This window comes from Ambystoma mexicanum, chromosome 14 (assembly GCF_040938575.1).
Source record: "Ambystoma mexicanum isolate Mex_15411 chromosome 14, UKY_AmexF1_1, whole genome shotgun sequence".
Taxonomy (NCBI): domain Eukaryota; kingdom Metazoa; phylum Chordata; class Amphibia; order Caudata; family Ambystomatidae; genus Ambystoma; species Ambystoma mexicanum.
This window is the reverse complement of record NC_090940.1, coordinates 421,527,834-421,544,243: the sequence shown is the minus strand read 5'-3', so window position 1 is coordinate 421,544,243 and position 16,410 is coordinate 421,527,834.

The window sequence follows — 16,410 nt, the reverse complement described above, 5'->3', positions numbered from 1 at the left end:
TCAATTGCATGTAATCGATCCGGATTATCAGGGCTAATGAGGACCATAGGTATCACGAAATGCGAGGTCACGGAACTGGTTTTCACGCTCGGCAAGAGGACCTCTATTCTTGTCGGGCGAGGTCGTTTCCCTGCTCAGAGTTTGTAACTTTGGTAACTGCAGCTCCTACTGCCTTCTTGGCAGGTTTCACCGGACAGTCTCGAAGAAAGTGCCCTGAGTTTCCGCAATATAGGCATAATTGCAACTGTTTTCTCCTTTCCCGCTCCTTTTGTGTTAGAGGACCTTTCAGACCCCCAATTTGCATGGGTTCCCCGGAGTCTACTCCTTTGGAAGGAGTTGGCGGTTTGGAAAATACTCGAGCATCAAACTTGGAACGGTCGGCCTTCCTGTTCTGCAGTCTATGATCTATTTGAACGACCAAGTCTATATAATCCGAACAGTCTTGTGGGGGATTCACTACTTGGGCTAAAACGTCTTTGAGCTCTCCACGTAGACCTCTGTAAAACAGCGTAATCCTTTTGTCCTCAGGCCATTGAGTTTCCACTATTAGTCTATTGAAAGATGCAATATAAGCCAAAAGGTCTTGATTACCCTGTCGCAACGAAAGAAGCTCATTGTCCAAGGCCTGCCCCTGTGAATGTCTTGCGAACAGTTTTTCCATACTAAGCTGAAAGGCTTGAAAATCATGGAGAACCGGATCATCTTGATTAACTAGAGGGATCGACCAGTCTGCCGCATTGCCACTAAGGTACGAAAGTACAAAAGCTACTTTAGCTTGATCAGTTGGAAAGGCTGCTGGCCGGCATAAGAAGTGCAACCGGCACTGATTGATAAATACTGCAAACCTCTTTGGGTCACCAGAAAATCGTTCGGGCGGAGCCAGAGGTACATTCCCAGGTAGGTTGATCTGCACTGGATTCATAGAGGATGTTGAAGGAAGATTTTCCCCTTATGCGGGTAACGGGGTTTGTCCGGCTTGTGACTGTAGCAATTGTCTAGCAAGACCGTCTGTTCTCTCCTTGGAAATAATTAGTTCCCTTCTTAGAGCATTCGTTTCCTGACGAGCTGCATGCACTTCTGCCCTTAGTTCCCCAAGTAACCGGGCTAGGTGGTCAGTATCCGAGGTTTCCATAGCGCCTGGGCGAGAGTTTTGCGGTAGGCTTTGCGTTCTGTAACGCTCACCTGATTCTCGCAGAGGCGCCGGTCTTGACTGGGCGACTACCGTATCTTCAAAGGTGATGTGTAGCACCCGGTTGGCTCTTTGGGCTGGACCTCTGTGCACTGTATGCCTGACTTCAAGAGTAAGATGTCTGCAGACAGAAAATATGGGATTAATGAACTGGGGTTATTGGGGGTGTCCCTATCTCTTCCCTTTTTGATCTCCTGTAGACCCCCAAAGGTTAACGCTCTCACCTTAGGTAAGTGAATGCCGAGCTTTCCATCTGCCTCGGGGCAGGGTGCTGTAATCAGTTTCTTCACTGGATCGGTAGCGCAGGCCTCTTGACTTCAGAGGACTGCTGTCCGTCGTTTACTGCACGAACGGTAAGTTTCGAGTAATTCTATTGTCTTTAAAGTCTTTAGCAATGATGTCTCTTATTTTGCAGGTTCCGGCGATGGCGGATGACGGGCTGAAGTGAGTTGAAGATGGAGTCCGTATGATGAATAGAAGCACCTGGAAGCACGTAAGTAAGCGCTTGTTGCCTGCTTCACGATGCGCTCTAACTGTCTTTTATTTTGCAGGTACGAGTTCGGAGCGGCTGCAGGGTGCCGGAATACCCACTGGGGTTGATGTGGAAAGGAGTAATGGCACGTGAGTATTAAAGTTCCCCAATGTCTTTAAACGCACCTTGTTTTGTCTTTCAGATGCAGGATGCAGCGCCGAAGGCCTCCGGAGAGTGCGAAGAGCCGGTAAGCTTTTGTCTTTCAGATGCCGGAATGCAGTGTGAAGACCTCCGGAGCGCACGAAGAGTAGGTAAGCCTTTGTCTTTCAGATGCCGGAATGCTAACCTGTTCTTTCTTGTCTTTATAGGTGTTGCTGAAGACTGGATTCAGGATGGTAAGCCTTTTTCCTTAGGCCCAGGATCCGATGCAGAAGACACGATGAGCGTTCTGCTGCAGAGGATGCAGAATAACGCAAAGCAAGATTCATCCACCGGGTGTGGTTTAAATAGCCTCCTGTAGTGCTCTGGTGTCTCCTTCCACAGCCACGCCTAGGTAAGAAAAGAGTTCCTACTTTCCAGAAGAGTTCCAGTGTTCTGAATCTAGGGAGTGGCTCCTGCCCCACCCAACAGGAAAAGTAGTTCCAAACAGAAGAGGATCAGAGGCTCAGCTGGCAGGCAAGTAAGCAGCATGGTCTGCTGCAGGTAAGTCCACCCAAGCATTATGAGCCCGGCGCTTCCAGCGCTGGGACTGGACACATTTATGAGCCTGGTGCCACTGGCGCCAGGACTGGGTCCAAAAGGTCCCAATTGGGACTGGTTGGCCCTCGGAACCTGGGTTATGGATCAGCTTCCAAGGGAGTTGGGAAAACCCTGACCTTTTGGAAGCAGAGATCATGACAAAGGCAGAAAGGTCCCCTCGTCTAATGGGACCTAGCCTACTCACAATGAAGCATCTATTTCCCATTAGAGAAATGGCCCTACAATCTGGAGCGGCAGAAAGGTCCTATCGTCTAATGGGAACTAGCCTACTCCCACTGAATCATCTATTTCCCATTAGAGAAACGGCCCTCCAACTTGGATAGGCAGAAAGGTCCTCTCGTCTAATGGGAACTAGCCTACTCCCACTGACGCATCTATTTCCCATTAGAGAAACGGCCCTCCAACTTGGAGAGGCATAAAGGTCCTCTCGTCTAATGGGAATTAACCTACTCACAATGAAGCATCATTTTCCCATTAGAGAAACGACCCTCCAACATGGAGAGGCAGAAAGTTCCCCCTGTCTAATGGGAACTAGCCTACTAACACTAAAGCATCTATTTCCTATTAGAGAAACGGCCCTCCAATCTGGAGAGGCAGAAAGGTCCTCTTGTCTACGGGGAACTAGCCTACTCACACAGAAGCATATATTTTCCATTAGAGAAATGGCCTTCCAACCTGAAAAGGCAGAAAGGTCCCCTCATCTAATGGGAACTAGCCTACTCACAATGAAGCATCTATTTCCCATTAGAGAAATCGCCCTCCATTCTGGAGAGGCAGAAAGGTCCTCTGGTCTAATGGGAACTAGCCTACTCACACTGAAGCATCTATTTCCCATTAGAGAAATGGCCCGCCAACCTGAAAAGGCAGAAAGGTCCCCTCATCTAATAGGAACTAGTCTACTCACAATGAAGCATCTTTTTCCCATTCGAGAAACGGCCCTCCAACCTTGAGAGGCAGAAAGTTCCCCCGTCTAATGGGAGCTAGCCCACTAACACTGAAGCATCTATTTCCCATTAGAGAAACGGCCCTCCTATCTGGAGAGGCAGAAAGGTCCTCTTGTCTAATACGAACTAGCCTACACACGCTGAAGCATCTATTTCCCATTAGAGAAACGGCCCTCCAACCTGGAGAGGCAGAAAGGTTGCCTCGTCTAATGGGAACTAGCCTACTCAAACTGAAGCATCTTTTTCCCATTAGGGAAACAGCCCTCCAATCTGGAGAGGCAGAAAGGTCCTCTTGTCTATGGGGAACTAGACTACTCACACAGAAGCATCTATTTCCCATTAGAGAAATGGCCCTCCAACCTCGAGAGGCAGAAAGGTCCTCTCATCTTCTGGGAACTAGCCTACTCACAATGAAGCATATTTTCCCCATTAGAGAAATGGCCCTCCAACCTGGAGAGGCAGAAAGTTCCCCCGTCTAATGGGAAATAGCCTACTAACACTGAAGCATCTGTTTCCCATTAGAGAAACGGCCCTCCAATCTGGAGAGGCAGAAAGGTCCTCTCGTCTAAAGGGAACTAGCCTACTCACACTGAAGCATCCATTTCCCATTAGAGAAACGGCCCTCCAACCTGGAGAGGCAGAAAGGCCTCCTTGTCTAACGGGAACTAGCCTGCTCACACTGAAGCATCTATTTCCCATTAGGGAAACGGCCCTTCAATCTGAAGAAGCAAAAAGTTCCTCTTGTCTAATGGGAACTAGGCTACTCACACTGAAGCATCAATTTCCCATTAGAGAAACGGCCCTCCAAACTGGAATGGCAGAATGGTCCCCTCGTCTAATGGGAACTAGCCTACTCACAATGAAGCATCTATTTCCCATTAGAGAAATGGCCCTCCAATCCGGAGAGGCAGAAAGTTCCTCACGTCTAATGGGAACTAGCCTACTCCCACTGAAGCATCTATTTCCCATTAGAGAAACGTCCCTCCAACTTGGAGAGGCCGAAAGGTCCTCTGGTCTAATGGGAAATAGCCTACTCCCACTGAAGCATCTATTTCCCATTAGAGAAAAGGCCCTCACACCTGGAGAGGCAGAAAGGTCTCCTCGTCTAATGGGAACTAGCCTGCTCACACTGAAGCATCTATTTCCCATTAGGGAAACGGCCCTCCAATCTGAAGAAGCAAAAAGGTCCTGTTTTCTAATGGGAACTAGACTACTCACACTGAAGCATCTATTTCCTATTAGAGAAACGGCCCTCCAAACTGGAGAGGCAGAAAGTTCCCCCCGTCTAATGGGAACTAGCCTACTCCCACTGAAGCAACTATTTCCCATTAGAAAAACGGCCCTCCAACTTGGAGAGGCAGAAAGGTCCTCTTGTTTAATGGGAACTAGGCTACTCACACTGAAGCATCTATTTCCCATTATAGAAACGGCCCTCCATACTGGAAAGGCAGAAAGGTCCTCTCGTCTAATGGGAACTAGCCTACTCACACTGAAGCATCTATTTCCCATTAGAGAAACGGCCCTCCAACTTGGAGAGGCAGAAAGGTCCTCTCGTCTAACGGGAACTAGCCTACTCCCACTGAAGCATCTATTACCCATTAGAGAAACGTCCCTCCAACTTGGAGAGGCAGAAAGGTCCTCTGGTCTAATGGGAACTAGCCTACTCCCACTGAAGCATCTATTTCCCATTAGAGAAAAGGCCCTCACACCTGGAGAGGCAGAAAGGTCTCCTCGTCTAATGGGAACTAGCCTGCTCACACAGAAGCATCTATTTCCCATTAGGGAAACGGCCCTCCAATCTGAAGAAGCAAAAAGGTCCTGTTTTCTAATGGGAACTAGACTACTCACACTGAAGCATCTATTTCCTATTAGAGAAACGGCCCTCCAAACTGGAGAGGCAGAAAGTTCCCCCTGTCTAATGGGAACTAGCCTACTCCCACTGAAGCAACTATTTCCCATTAGAAAAACGGCCCTCCAACTTGGAGAGGCAGAAAGGTCCTCTCGTTTAATGGGAACTAGGCTACTCACACTGAAGCATCTATTTCCCATTAGAGAAACGGCCCTCCAAACTGGAAAGGCAGAAAGGTCCTCTCGTCTAATGGGAACTAGCCTACTCACACTGAAGCATCTATTTCCCATTAGAGAAACGGCCCTCCAACTTGGAGAGGCAGAAAGGTCCTCTCGTCTAATGGGAACTAGCCTACTAACACTGAAGCATCTATTTCCTATTAGAGAAACGGCCCTCCAATCTGGAGAGGCAGAAAGGTCCTCTTGTCTAATGGGAAATAGCCTACTCACACTAAAGCATCTATTTGCCATTAGAGAAACAGCCCTCATACCTTGAGTGGCAGAAAGGTCTCCTTGTCTAATGGGAACTAGCCTGCTCACCCTGAAGCATCTATTTCTCGTTAGGGAAACGGCCCTCCAATCTGAAGAAGCAAAAAGGTCCTCTTTTCTAATGGGAACTAGACTACTTACACTGAAGCATCTACTTCCCATTAGAGAAACGGCCCTCCAAACTGGAAAGGCAGAAAGGTCCCCTCGTCTAATGGGAACTAGCCTACTCACAATGAAGCATCTATTTCCCATTAGAGAAATGGCCCTCTAATCTGGAGCGGCAGAAAGGTCCTCTCGTCTAATGGGAACTAGCCTACTCCCACTGAAGCATCTATTTCCCATTAGAGAAACGGCCCTCCAACTTGGAGAGGCAGAAAGGTCCTCTTGTCTAATGGGAACTAGCCTACTCACACTGAAGCATCTACTTACCATTAGAGAAACGGCCCTCACACCTGGAGAGGCAGAAAGGTCTCCTTGTCTAATGGGAACTAGTCTACTCACAATGAAGCATCTATTTCCCATTAGAGAAATGGCCCTCCAATCTGGAGCGGCAGAAAGGTCCTCTCGTCTAATGGGAACTAGCCTACTCCCACTGAAGCATCTATTTCCCATTAGAGAAACGGCCCTCCAACTTGGAGCGGCAGAAAGGTCCTCTCGTCTAATGGGAACTAGCCTACTCCCACTGAAGCATCTATTTCCCATTAGAGAAATCGCCCTCCATTCTGGAGAGGCAGAAAGATCCTCTCGTCTAATGGGAACTAGCCTACTAAGACTGAAGCATCTATTTCCTATTAGAGTAACGGCCCTCCAATCTGGAGAGGCAGAACGGTCCTATAGTCTAATGGGAACTAGCCTACTCACACTGAAGCATCTATTTCCCATTAGAGAAACGGCCCTCCAACCTGAAAAGGCAGAAAGGTCCCCTCATCTAATGGGAACTAGTCTACTCACAATGAAGTATTTTTTTCCCATTAGAGAAATGGCCCTTCAACCTTGAGAGGCAGAAAGTTCCCCCGTCTAATGGGAACAAGCCTACTAACACTGAAGCATGTATTTCACATTAGAGAAATGGCCCTCCAATCTGGAGAGGCAGAAAGGTCCTCTTGTCTACAGGGAACTAGACTACTCACACAGAAGCATCTATTTCCCATTAGAGCAATGGCCCTGCAACCTGGAGAGGCAGAAAGTTCCCCCGTCCAATGGGAACTAGGCTACTAACACTGAAGCATCTATTTCCCATTAGGGAAATGGCCCTCCAATCTGGAGAGGCAGAAAGGTCCTCTTGTCAAATGGGAAATAGCCTACTTCCACTGAAGCATCTATTTCCCATTAGAGAAACGGCCCTCCAACTTGGAGAGGCAGAAAGGTCCTGTCGTCTAATGGGAACTAGCCTACTCACACTGAAGCATCTATTTCCTATTAGAGAAACGGCCCTCCAATCTGGAGAGGCAGAAAGGTCCTCTTGTCTAATAGGAACTAGCTTACTCACGCTGAAGCATCTATTTCCCATTAGAGAAACAGCCCTATAACCTGGAGAGGCAGAAAGGTCACCTCGTCTAATGGGAACTAGCCTACTCACACTGAAGCATCTTTTTCCCTTCAGGGAAACAGCCCTCCAATCTGTAGAGGCAGAAAGGTCCTCTCATCTAATGGGAACTAGCCTACTAACACTGAAGCATCTATTTCCTATTAGAGTAGCGGCCCACCAATCTGGAGAGGCAGAAAGGTCCTATGGTCTTATGGGAACTAGCCTACTCATACTGAAGCATCTATTTCCCATTAGAGAAACGGCCCTCCAACCTGAAAAAAAAGAAAGGTCCCCTCGTCTAATGGGAACTAGACTACTCACAATGAAGCATTTTTTTCCCATTAGAGAAATGGCCCTCCAACCTTGAGAGGCAGAAAGTTCCCCCGTCTAATGGGAACAAGCATACTAACACTGAAGCATCTATTTCCCATTAGAGAAATGGCCCTCCAATCTGGAGAGGCAGAAAGGTCCTCTTGTCTACCGGGAACTAGACTACTCACACAGAAGCATCTATTTCCCATTAGAGAAATGGCCCTCCAACCTGGAGAGGCAGAAAGGTCCTCTCATCTTCTGGGAACTAGCCTACTCACAATGAAGCATATATTTCCCATTAGAGAAATGGTCCTCCAACCTGGAGAGGCAGAAAGTTCCCCCGTCCAATTGGAACTAGCCTACTAACACTGAAACATCTATTTCCCATTAGAGAAATGGCCCTCCAATCTGGAGAGGCAGAAAGGTCCTCTTGTCAAATGGGAAATAGCCTACTTCCACTGAAGCATCTATTTCCCATTAGAGAAACGGCCCTCCAACTTGGAGAGGCAGAAAGGTCCTCTCGTCTAATGGGAACTAGCCTACTCACACTGAAGCATCTATTTCCCATTAGAGAAACGACCCTCCAACATGGAGAGGCAGAAAGTTCCCCCCGTCTAATGGGAACTAGCCTACTAACACTGAAGCATCTTTTTCCTATTAGAGAAACGGCCCTCCAATCTGGAGAGGCAGAAAGGTCCTCTTGTCTAATAGGAACTAGCCTACTCACGCTGAAGCATCTATTTCCCATTAGAGAAACGGCCCTCCAACCTGGAGAGGCAGAAAGGTCGCCTCGTCTAATGGGAACTAGCCTACTCACACTGAAGCATCTTTTTCCCGTTAGGGAAACAGCCCTCCTATCTGGAGAGGCAGAAAGGTCCTCTTGTCTACGGGGAACTAGACTACTCACACAGAAGCATGTATTTCCCATTAGAGAAATGGCCCTCCAACCTGGAGAGGCAGAAAGGTCCTCTCATCTTCTGGGAACTTGCCTACTCACAATGAAGCATATATTTCCCATTAGAGAAATGGCCCTCCAACCTGGAGAGGCAGAAAGTTCCCCCGTCTAATGGGAACTAGCCTACAAACACTGAAGCATCTATTTCCCATTAGAGAAATGGCCCTCCAACCTGGAGAGACAGAAAGTTCCCCCGTCTAATGGGAACTAGCCTACTAACCCTGAAGCATCTATTTCCCATTAGAGAAACGGCCCTCCAATCTGGAGAGGCAGAAAGGTCCTCTCGTCTAATGGGATCTAGCCTACTCACACTGAAGCATCTATTTCCCATTATAGAAAAGGCCCTCACACCTGGAGAGGCAGAAAGGTCTCCTCGTCTAATGGGAACTAGCCTGCTCACACTGAAGCATCTATTTCCCATTAGTGAAACGGCCCTCCAATCTGAAGAAGCAAAAAGGTCCTTTTTTCTAATGGGAACTAGACTACTCACACTGAAGCATCGATTTCCTATCAGAGAAACGGCCCTCCAAAATGGAAAGGCAGAAAGGTCCCCTTGTCTAATGGGACCTAGCCTACTCACAATGAAGCATCTATTTCCCATTAGAGAAATGGCCCTACAATCTGGAGCGGCAGAAAGGTCCTCTCGTCTAATGGGAACTAGCCTACTCCCACTGAAGCATCTATTTCCCATTAGAGAAACGGCCCTCCAACTTGGAGCGGCAGAAAGGTCCTCTCGTCTAATGGGAACTAGCCTACTCCCACTGAAGCATTTATTTCCCATTAGAGAAATCGCCCTCCATTCTGGAGAGGCAGAAAGATCCTCTCGTCTAATGGGAACTAGCCTACTAAGACTGAAGCATCTATTTCCTATTAGAGTAACGGCCCTCCAATCTGGAGAGGCAGAACGGTCCTATAGTCTAATGGGAACTAGCCTACTCACACTGAAGCATCTATTTCCCATTAGAGAAACGGCCCTCCAACCTGAAAAGGCAGAAAGGTCCCCTCATCTAATGGGAACTAGTCTACTCACAATGAAGTATTTTTTTCCCATTAGAGAAATGGCCCTTCAACCTTGAGAGGCAGAAAGTTCCCCCGTCCAATGGGAACTAGGCTACTAACACTGAAGCATCTATTTCCCATTAGGGAAATGGCCCTCCAATCTGGAGAGGCAGAAAGGTCCTCTTGTCAAATGGGAAATAGCCTACTTCCACTGAAGCATCTATTTCCCATTAGAGAAACGGCCCTCCAACTTGGAGAGGCAGAAAGGTCCTGTCGTCTAATGGGAACTAGCCTACTCACACTGAAGCATCTATTACGACCCTCCAACATGGAGAGGCAGAAAGTTCCCCCTGTCTAATGGGAACTAGCCTACTAACACTAAAGCATCTATTTCCTATTAGAGAAACGGCCCTCCAATCTGGAGAGGCAGAAAGGTCCTCTTGTCTACGGGGAACTAGCCTACTCACACAGAAGCATATATTTTCCATTAGAGAAATGGCCTTCCAACCTGAAAAGGCAGAAAGGTCCCCTCATCTAATGGGAACTAGCCTACTCACAATGAAGCATCTATTTCCCATTAGAGAAATCGCCCTCCATTCTGGAGAGGCAGAAAGGTCCTCTGGTCTAATGGGAACTAGCCTACTCACACTGAAGCATCTATTTCCCATTAGAGAAATGGCCCGCCAACCTGAAAAGGCAGAAAGGTCCCCTCATCTAATAGGAACTAGTCTACTCACAATGAAGCATCTTTTTCCCATTCGAGAAACGGCCCTCCAACCTTGAGAGGCAGAAAGTTCCCCCGTCTAATGGGAGCTAGCCCACTAACACTGAAGCATCTATTTCCCATTAGAGAAACGGCCCTCCTATCTGGAGAGGCAGAAAGGTCCTCTTGTCTAATACGAACTAGCCTACACACGCTGAAGCATCTATTTCCCATTAGAGAAACGGCCCTCCAACCTGGAGAGGCAGAAAGGTTGCCTCGTCTAATGGGAACTAGCCTACTCAAACTGAAGCATCTTTTTCCCATTAGGGAAACAGCCCTCCAATCTGGAGAGGCAGAAAGGTCCTCTTGTCTATGGGGAACTAGACTACTCACACAGAAGCATCTATTTCCCATTAGAGAAATGGCCCTCCAACCTCGAGAGGCAGAAAGGTCCTCTCATCTTCTGGGAACTAGCCTACTCACAATGAAGCATATTTTCCCCATTAGAGAAATGGCCCTCCAACCTGGAGAGGCAGAAAGTTCCCCCGTCTAATGGGAAATAGCCTACTAACACTGAAGCATCTGTTTCCCATTAGAGAAACGGCCCTCCAATCTGGAGAGGCAGAAAGGTCCTCTCGTCTAAAGGGAACTAGCCTACTCACACTGAAGCATCCATTTCCCATTAGAGAAACGGCCCTCCAACCTGGAGAGGCAGAAAGGCCTCCTTGTCTAACGGGAACTAGCCTGCTCACACTGAAGCATCTATTTCCCATTAGGGAAACGGCCCTTCAATCTGAAGAAGCAAAAAGTTCCTCTTGTCTAATGGGAACTAGGCTACTCACACTGAAGCATCAATTTCCCATTAGAGAAACGGCCCTCCAAACTGGAATGGCAGAATGGTCCCCTCGTCTAATGGGAACTAGCCTACTCACAATGAAGCATCTATTTCCCATTAGAGAAATGGCCCTCCAATCCGGAGAGGCAGAAAGTTCCTCACGTCTAATGGGAACTAGCCTACTCCCACTGAAGCATCTATTTCCCATTAGAGAAACGTCCCTCCAACTTGGAGAGGCCGAAAGGTCCTCTGGTCTAATGGGAAATAGCCTACTCCCACTGAAGCATCTATTTCCCATTAGAGAAAAGGCCCTCACACCTGGAGAGGCAGAAAGGTCTCCTCGTCTAATGGGAACTAGCCTGCTCACACTGAAGCATCTATTTCCCATTAGGGAAACGGCCCTCCAATCTGAAGAAGCAAAAAGGTCCTGTTTTCTAATGGGAACTAGACTACTCACACTGAAGCATCTATTTCCTATTAGAGAAACGGCCCTCCAAACTGGAGAGGCAGAAAGTTCCCCCCGTCTAATGGGAACTAGCCTACTCCCACTGAAGCAACTATTTCCCATTAGAAAAACGGCCCTCCAACTTGGAGAGGCAGAAAGGTCCTCTTGTTTAATGGGAACTAGGCTACTCACACTGAAGCATCTATTTCCCATTATAGAAACGGCCCTCCATACTGGAAAGGCAGAAAGGTCCTCTCGTCTAATGGGAACTAGCCTACTCACACTGAAGCATCTATTTCCCATTAGAGAAACGGCCCTCCAACTTGGAGAGGCAGAAAGGTCCTCTCGTCTAACGGGGACTAGCCTACTCCCACTGAAGCATCTATTACCCATTAGAGAAACGTCCCTCCAACTTGGAGAGGCAGAAAGGTCCTCTGGTCTAATGGGAACTAGCCTACTCCCACTGAAGCATCTATTTCCCATTAGAGAAAAGGCCCTCACACCTGGAGAGGCAGAAAGGTCTCCTCGTCTAATGGGAACTAGCCTGCTCACACAGAAGCATCTATTTCCCATTAGGGAAACGGCCCTCCAATCTGAAGAAGCAAAAAGGTCCTGTTTTCTAATGGGAACTAGACTACTCACACTGAAGCATCTATTTCCTATTAGAGAAACGGCCCTCCAAACTGGAGAGGCAGAAAGTTCCCCCTGTCTAATGGGAACTAGCCTACTCCCACTGAAGCAACTATTTCCCATTAGAAAAACGGCCCTCCAACTTGGAGAGGCAGAAAGGTCCTCTCGTTTAATGGGAACTAGGCTACTCACACTGAAGCATCTATTTCCCATTAGAGAAACGGCCCTCCAAACTGGAAAGGCAGAAAGGTCCTCTCGTCTAATGGGAACTAGCCTACTCACACTGAAGCATCTATTTCCCATTAGAGAAACGGCCCTCCAACTTGGAGAGGCAGAAAGGTCCTCTCGTCTAATGGGAACTAGCCTACTAACACTGAAGCATCTATTTCCTATTAGAGAAACGGCCCTCCAATCTGGAGAGGCAGAAAGGTCCTCTTGTCTAATGGGAAATAGCCTACTCACACTAAAGCATCTATTTGCCATTAGAGAAACAGCCCTCATACCTTGAGTGGCAGAAAGGTCTCCTTGTCTAATGGGAACTAGCCTGCTCACCCTGAAGCATCTATTTCTCGTTAGGGAAACGGCCCTCCAATCTGAAGAAGCAAAAAGGTCCTCTTTTCTAATGGGAACTAGACTACTTACACTGAAGCATCTACTTCCCATTAGAGAAACGGCCCTCCAAACTGGAAAGGCAGAAAGGTCCCCTCGTCTAATGGGAACTAGCCTACTCACAATGAAGCATCTATTTCCCATTAGAGAAATGGCCCTCTAATCTGGAGCGGCAGAAAGGTCCTCTCGTCTAATGGGAACTAGCCTACTCCCACTGAAGCATCTATTTCCCATTAGAGAAACGGCCCTCCAACTTGGAGAGGCAGAAAGGTCCTCTTGTCTAATGGGAACTAGCCTACTCACACTGAAGCATCTACTTACCATTAGAGAAACGGCCCTCACACCTGGAGAGGCAGAAAGGTCTCCTTGTCTAATGGGAACTAGTCTACTCACAATGAAGCATCTATTTCCCATTAGAGAAATGGCCCTCCAATCTGGAGCGGCAGAAAGGTCCTCTCGTCTAATGGGAACTAGCCTACTCCCACTGAAGCATCTATTTCCCATTAGAGAAACGGCCCTCCAACTTGGAGCGGCAGAAAGGTCCTCTCGTCTAATGGGAACTAGCCTACTCCCACTGAAGCATCTATTTCCCATTAGAGAAATCGCCCTCCATTCTGGAGAGGCAGAAAGATCCTCTCGTCTAATGGGAACTAGCCTACTAAGACTGAAGCATCTATTTCCTATTAGAGTAACGGCCCTCCAATCTGGAGAGGCAGAACGGTCCTATAGTCTAATGGGAACTAGCCTACTCACACTGAAGCATCTATTTCCCATTAGAGAAACGGCCCTCCAACCTGAAAAGGCAGAAAGGTCCCCTCATCTAATGGGAACTAGTCTACTCACAATGAAGTATTTTTTTCCCATTAGAGAAATGGCCCTTCAACCTTGAGAGGCAGAAAGTTCCCCCGTCTAATGGGAACAAGCCTACTAACACTGAAGCATGTATTTCACATTAGAGAAATGGCCCTCCAATCTGGAGAGGCAGAAAGGTCCTCTTGTCTACAGGGAACTAGACTACTCACACAGAAGCATCTATTTCCCATTAGAGCAATGGCCCTGCAACCTGGAGAGGCAGAAAGTTCCCCCGTCCAATGGGAACTAGGCTACTAACACTGAAGCATCTATTTCCCATTAGGGAAATGGCCCTCCAATCTGGAGAGGCAGAAAGGTCCTCTTGTCAAATGGGAAATAGCCTACTTCCACTGAAGCATCTATTTCCCATTAGAGAAACGGCCCTCCAACTTGGAGAGGCAGAAAGGTCCTGTCGTCTAATGGGAACTAGCCTACTCACACTGAAGCATCTATTTCCTATTAGAGAAACGGCCCTCCAATCTGGAGAGGCAGAAAGGTCCTCTTGTCTAATAGGAACTAGCTTACTCACGCTGAAGCATCTATTTCCCATTAGAGAAACAGCCCTATAACCTGGAGAGGCAGAAAGGTCACCTCGTCTAATGGGAACTAGCCTACTCACACTGAAGCATCTTTTTCCCTTTAGGGAAACAGCCCTCCAATCTGTAGAGGCAGAAAGGTCCTCTCATCTAATGGGAACTAGCCTACTAACACTGAAGCATCTATTTCCTATTAGAGTAGCGGCCCACCAATCTGGAGAGGCAGAAAGGTCCTATGGTCTTATGGGAACTAGCCTACTCATACTGAAGCATCTATTTCCCATTAGAGAAACGGCCCTCCAACCTGAAAAAAAAGAAAGGTCCCCTCGTCTAATGGGAACTAGACTACTCACAATGAAGCATTTTTTTCCCATTAGAGAAATGGCCCTCCAACCTTGAGAGGCAGAAAGTTCCCCCGTCTAATGGGAACAAGCATACTAACACTGAAGCATCTATTTCCCATTAGAGAAATGGCCCTCCAATCTGGAGAGGCAGAAAGGTCCTCTTGTCTACCGGGAACTAGACTACTCACACAGAAGCATCTATTTCCCATTAGAGAAATGGCCCTCCAACCTGGAGAGGCAGAAAGGTCCTCTCATCTTCTGGGAACTAGCCTACTCACAATGAAGCATATATTTCCCATTAGAGAAATGGTCCTCCAACCTGGAGAGGCAGAAAGTTCCCCCGTCCAATTGGAACTAGCCTACTAACACTGAAACATCTATTTCCCATTAGAGAAATGGCCCTCCAATCTGGAGAGGCAGAAAGGTCCTCTTGTCAAATGGGAAATAGCCTACTTCCACTGAAGCATCTATTTCCCATTAGAGAAACGGCCCTCCAACTTGGAGAGGCAGAAAGGTCCTCTCGTCTAATGGGAACTAGCCTACTCACACTGAAGCATCTATTTCCCATTAGAGAAACGACCCTCCAACATGGAGAGGCAGAAAGTTCCCCCCGTCTAATGGGAACTAGCCTACTAACACTGAAGCATCTTTTTCCTATTAGAGAAACGGCCCTCCAATCTGGAGAGGCAGAAAGGTCCTCTTGTCTAATAGGAACTAGCCTACTCACGCTGAAGCATCTATTTCCCATTAGAGAAACGGCCCTCCAACCTGGAGAGGCAGAAAGGTCGCCTCGTCTAATGGGAACTAGCCTACTCACACTGAAGCATCTTTTTCCCGTTAGGGAAACAGCCCTCCTATCTGGAGAGGCAGAAAGGTCCTCTTGTCTACGGGGAACTAGACTACTCACACAGAAGCATGTATTTCCCATTAGAGAAATGGCCCTCCAACCTGGAGAGGCAGAAAGGTCCTCTCATCTTCTGGGAACTTGCCTACTCACAATGAAGCATATATTTCCCATTAGAGAAATGGCCCTCCAACCTGGAGAGGCAGAAAGTTCCCCCGTCTAATGGGAACTAGCCTACAAACACTGAAGCATCTATTTCCCATTAGAGAAATGGCCCTCCAACCTGGAGAGACAGAAAGTTCCCCCGTCTAATGGGAACTAGCCTACTAACCCTGAAGCATCTATTTCCCATTAGAGAAACGGCCCTCCAATCTGGAGAGGCAGAAAGGTCCTCTCGTCTAATGGGATCTAGCCTACTCACACTGAAGCATCTATTTCCCATTATAGAAAAGGCCCTCACACCTGGAGAGGCAGAAAGGTCTCCTCGTCTAATGGGAACTAGCCTGCTCACACTGAAGCATCTATTTCCCATTAGTGAAACGGCCCTCCAATCTGAAGAAGCAAAAAGGTCCTTTTTTCTAATGGGAACTAGACTACTCACACTGAAGCATCTATTTCCTATCAGAGAAACGGCCCTCCAAAATGGAAAGGCAGAAAGGTCCCCTTGTCTAATGGGACCTAGCCTACTCACAATGAAGCATCTATTTCCCATTAGAGAAATGGCCCTACAATCTGGAGCGGCAGAAAGGTCCTCTCGTCTAATGGGAACTAGCCTACTCCCACTGAAGCATCTATTTCCCATTAGAGAAACGGCCCTCCAACTTGGAGCGGCAGAAAGGTCCTCTCGTCTAATGGGAACTAGCCTACTCCCACTGAAGCATTTATTTCCCATTAGAGAAATCGCCCTCCATTCTGGAGAGGCAGAAAGATCCTCTCGTCTAATGGGAACTAGCCTACTAAGACTGAAGCATCTATTTCCTATTAGAGTAACGGCCCTCCAATCTGGAGAGGCAGAACGGTCCTATAGTCTAATGGGAACTAGCCTACTCACACTGAAGCATCTATTTCCCATTAGAGAAACGGCCCTCCAACCTGAAAAGGCAGAAAGGTCCCCTCA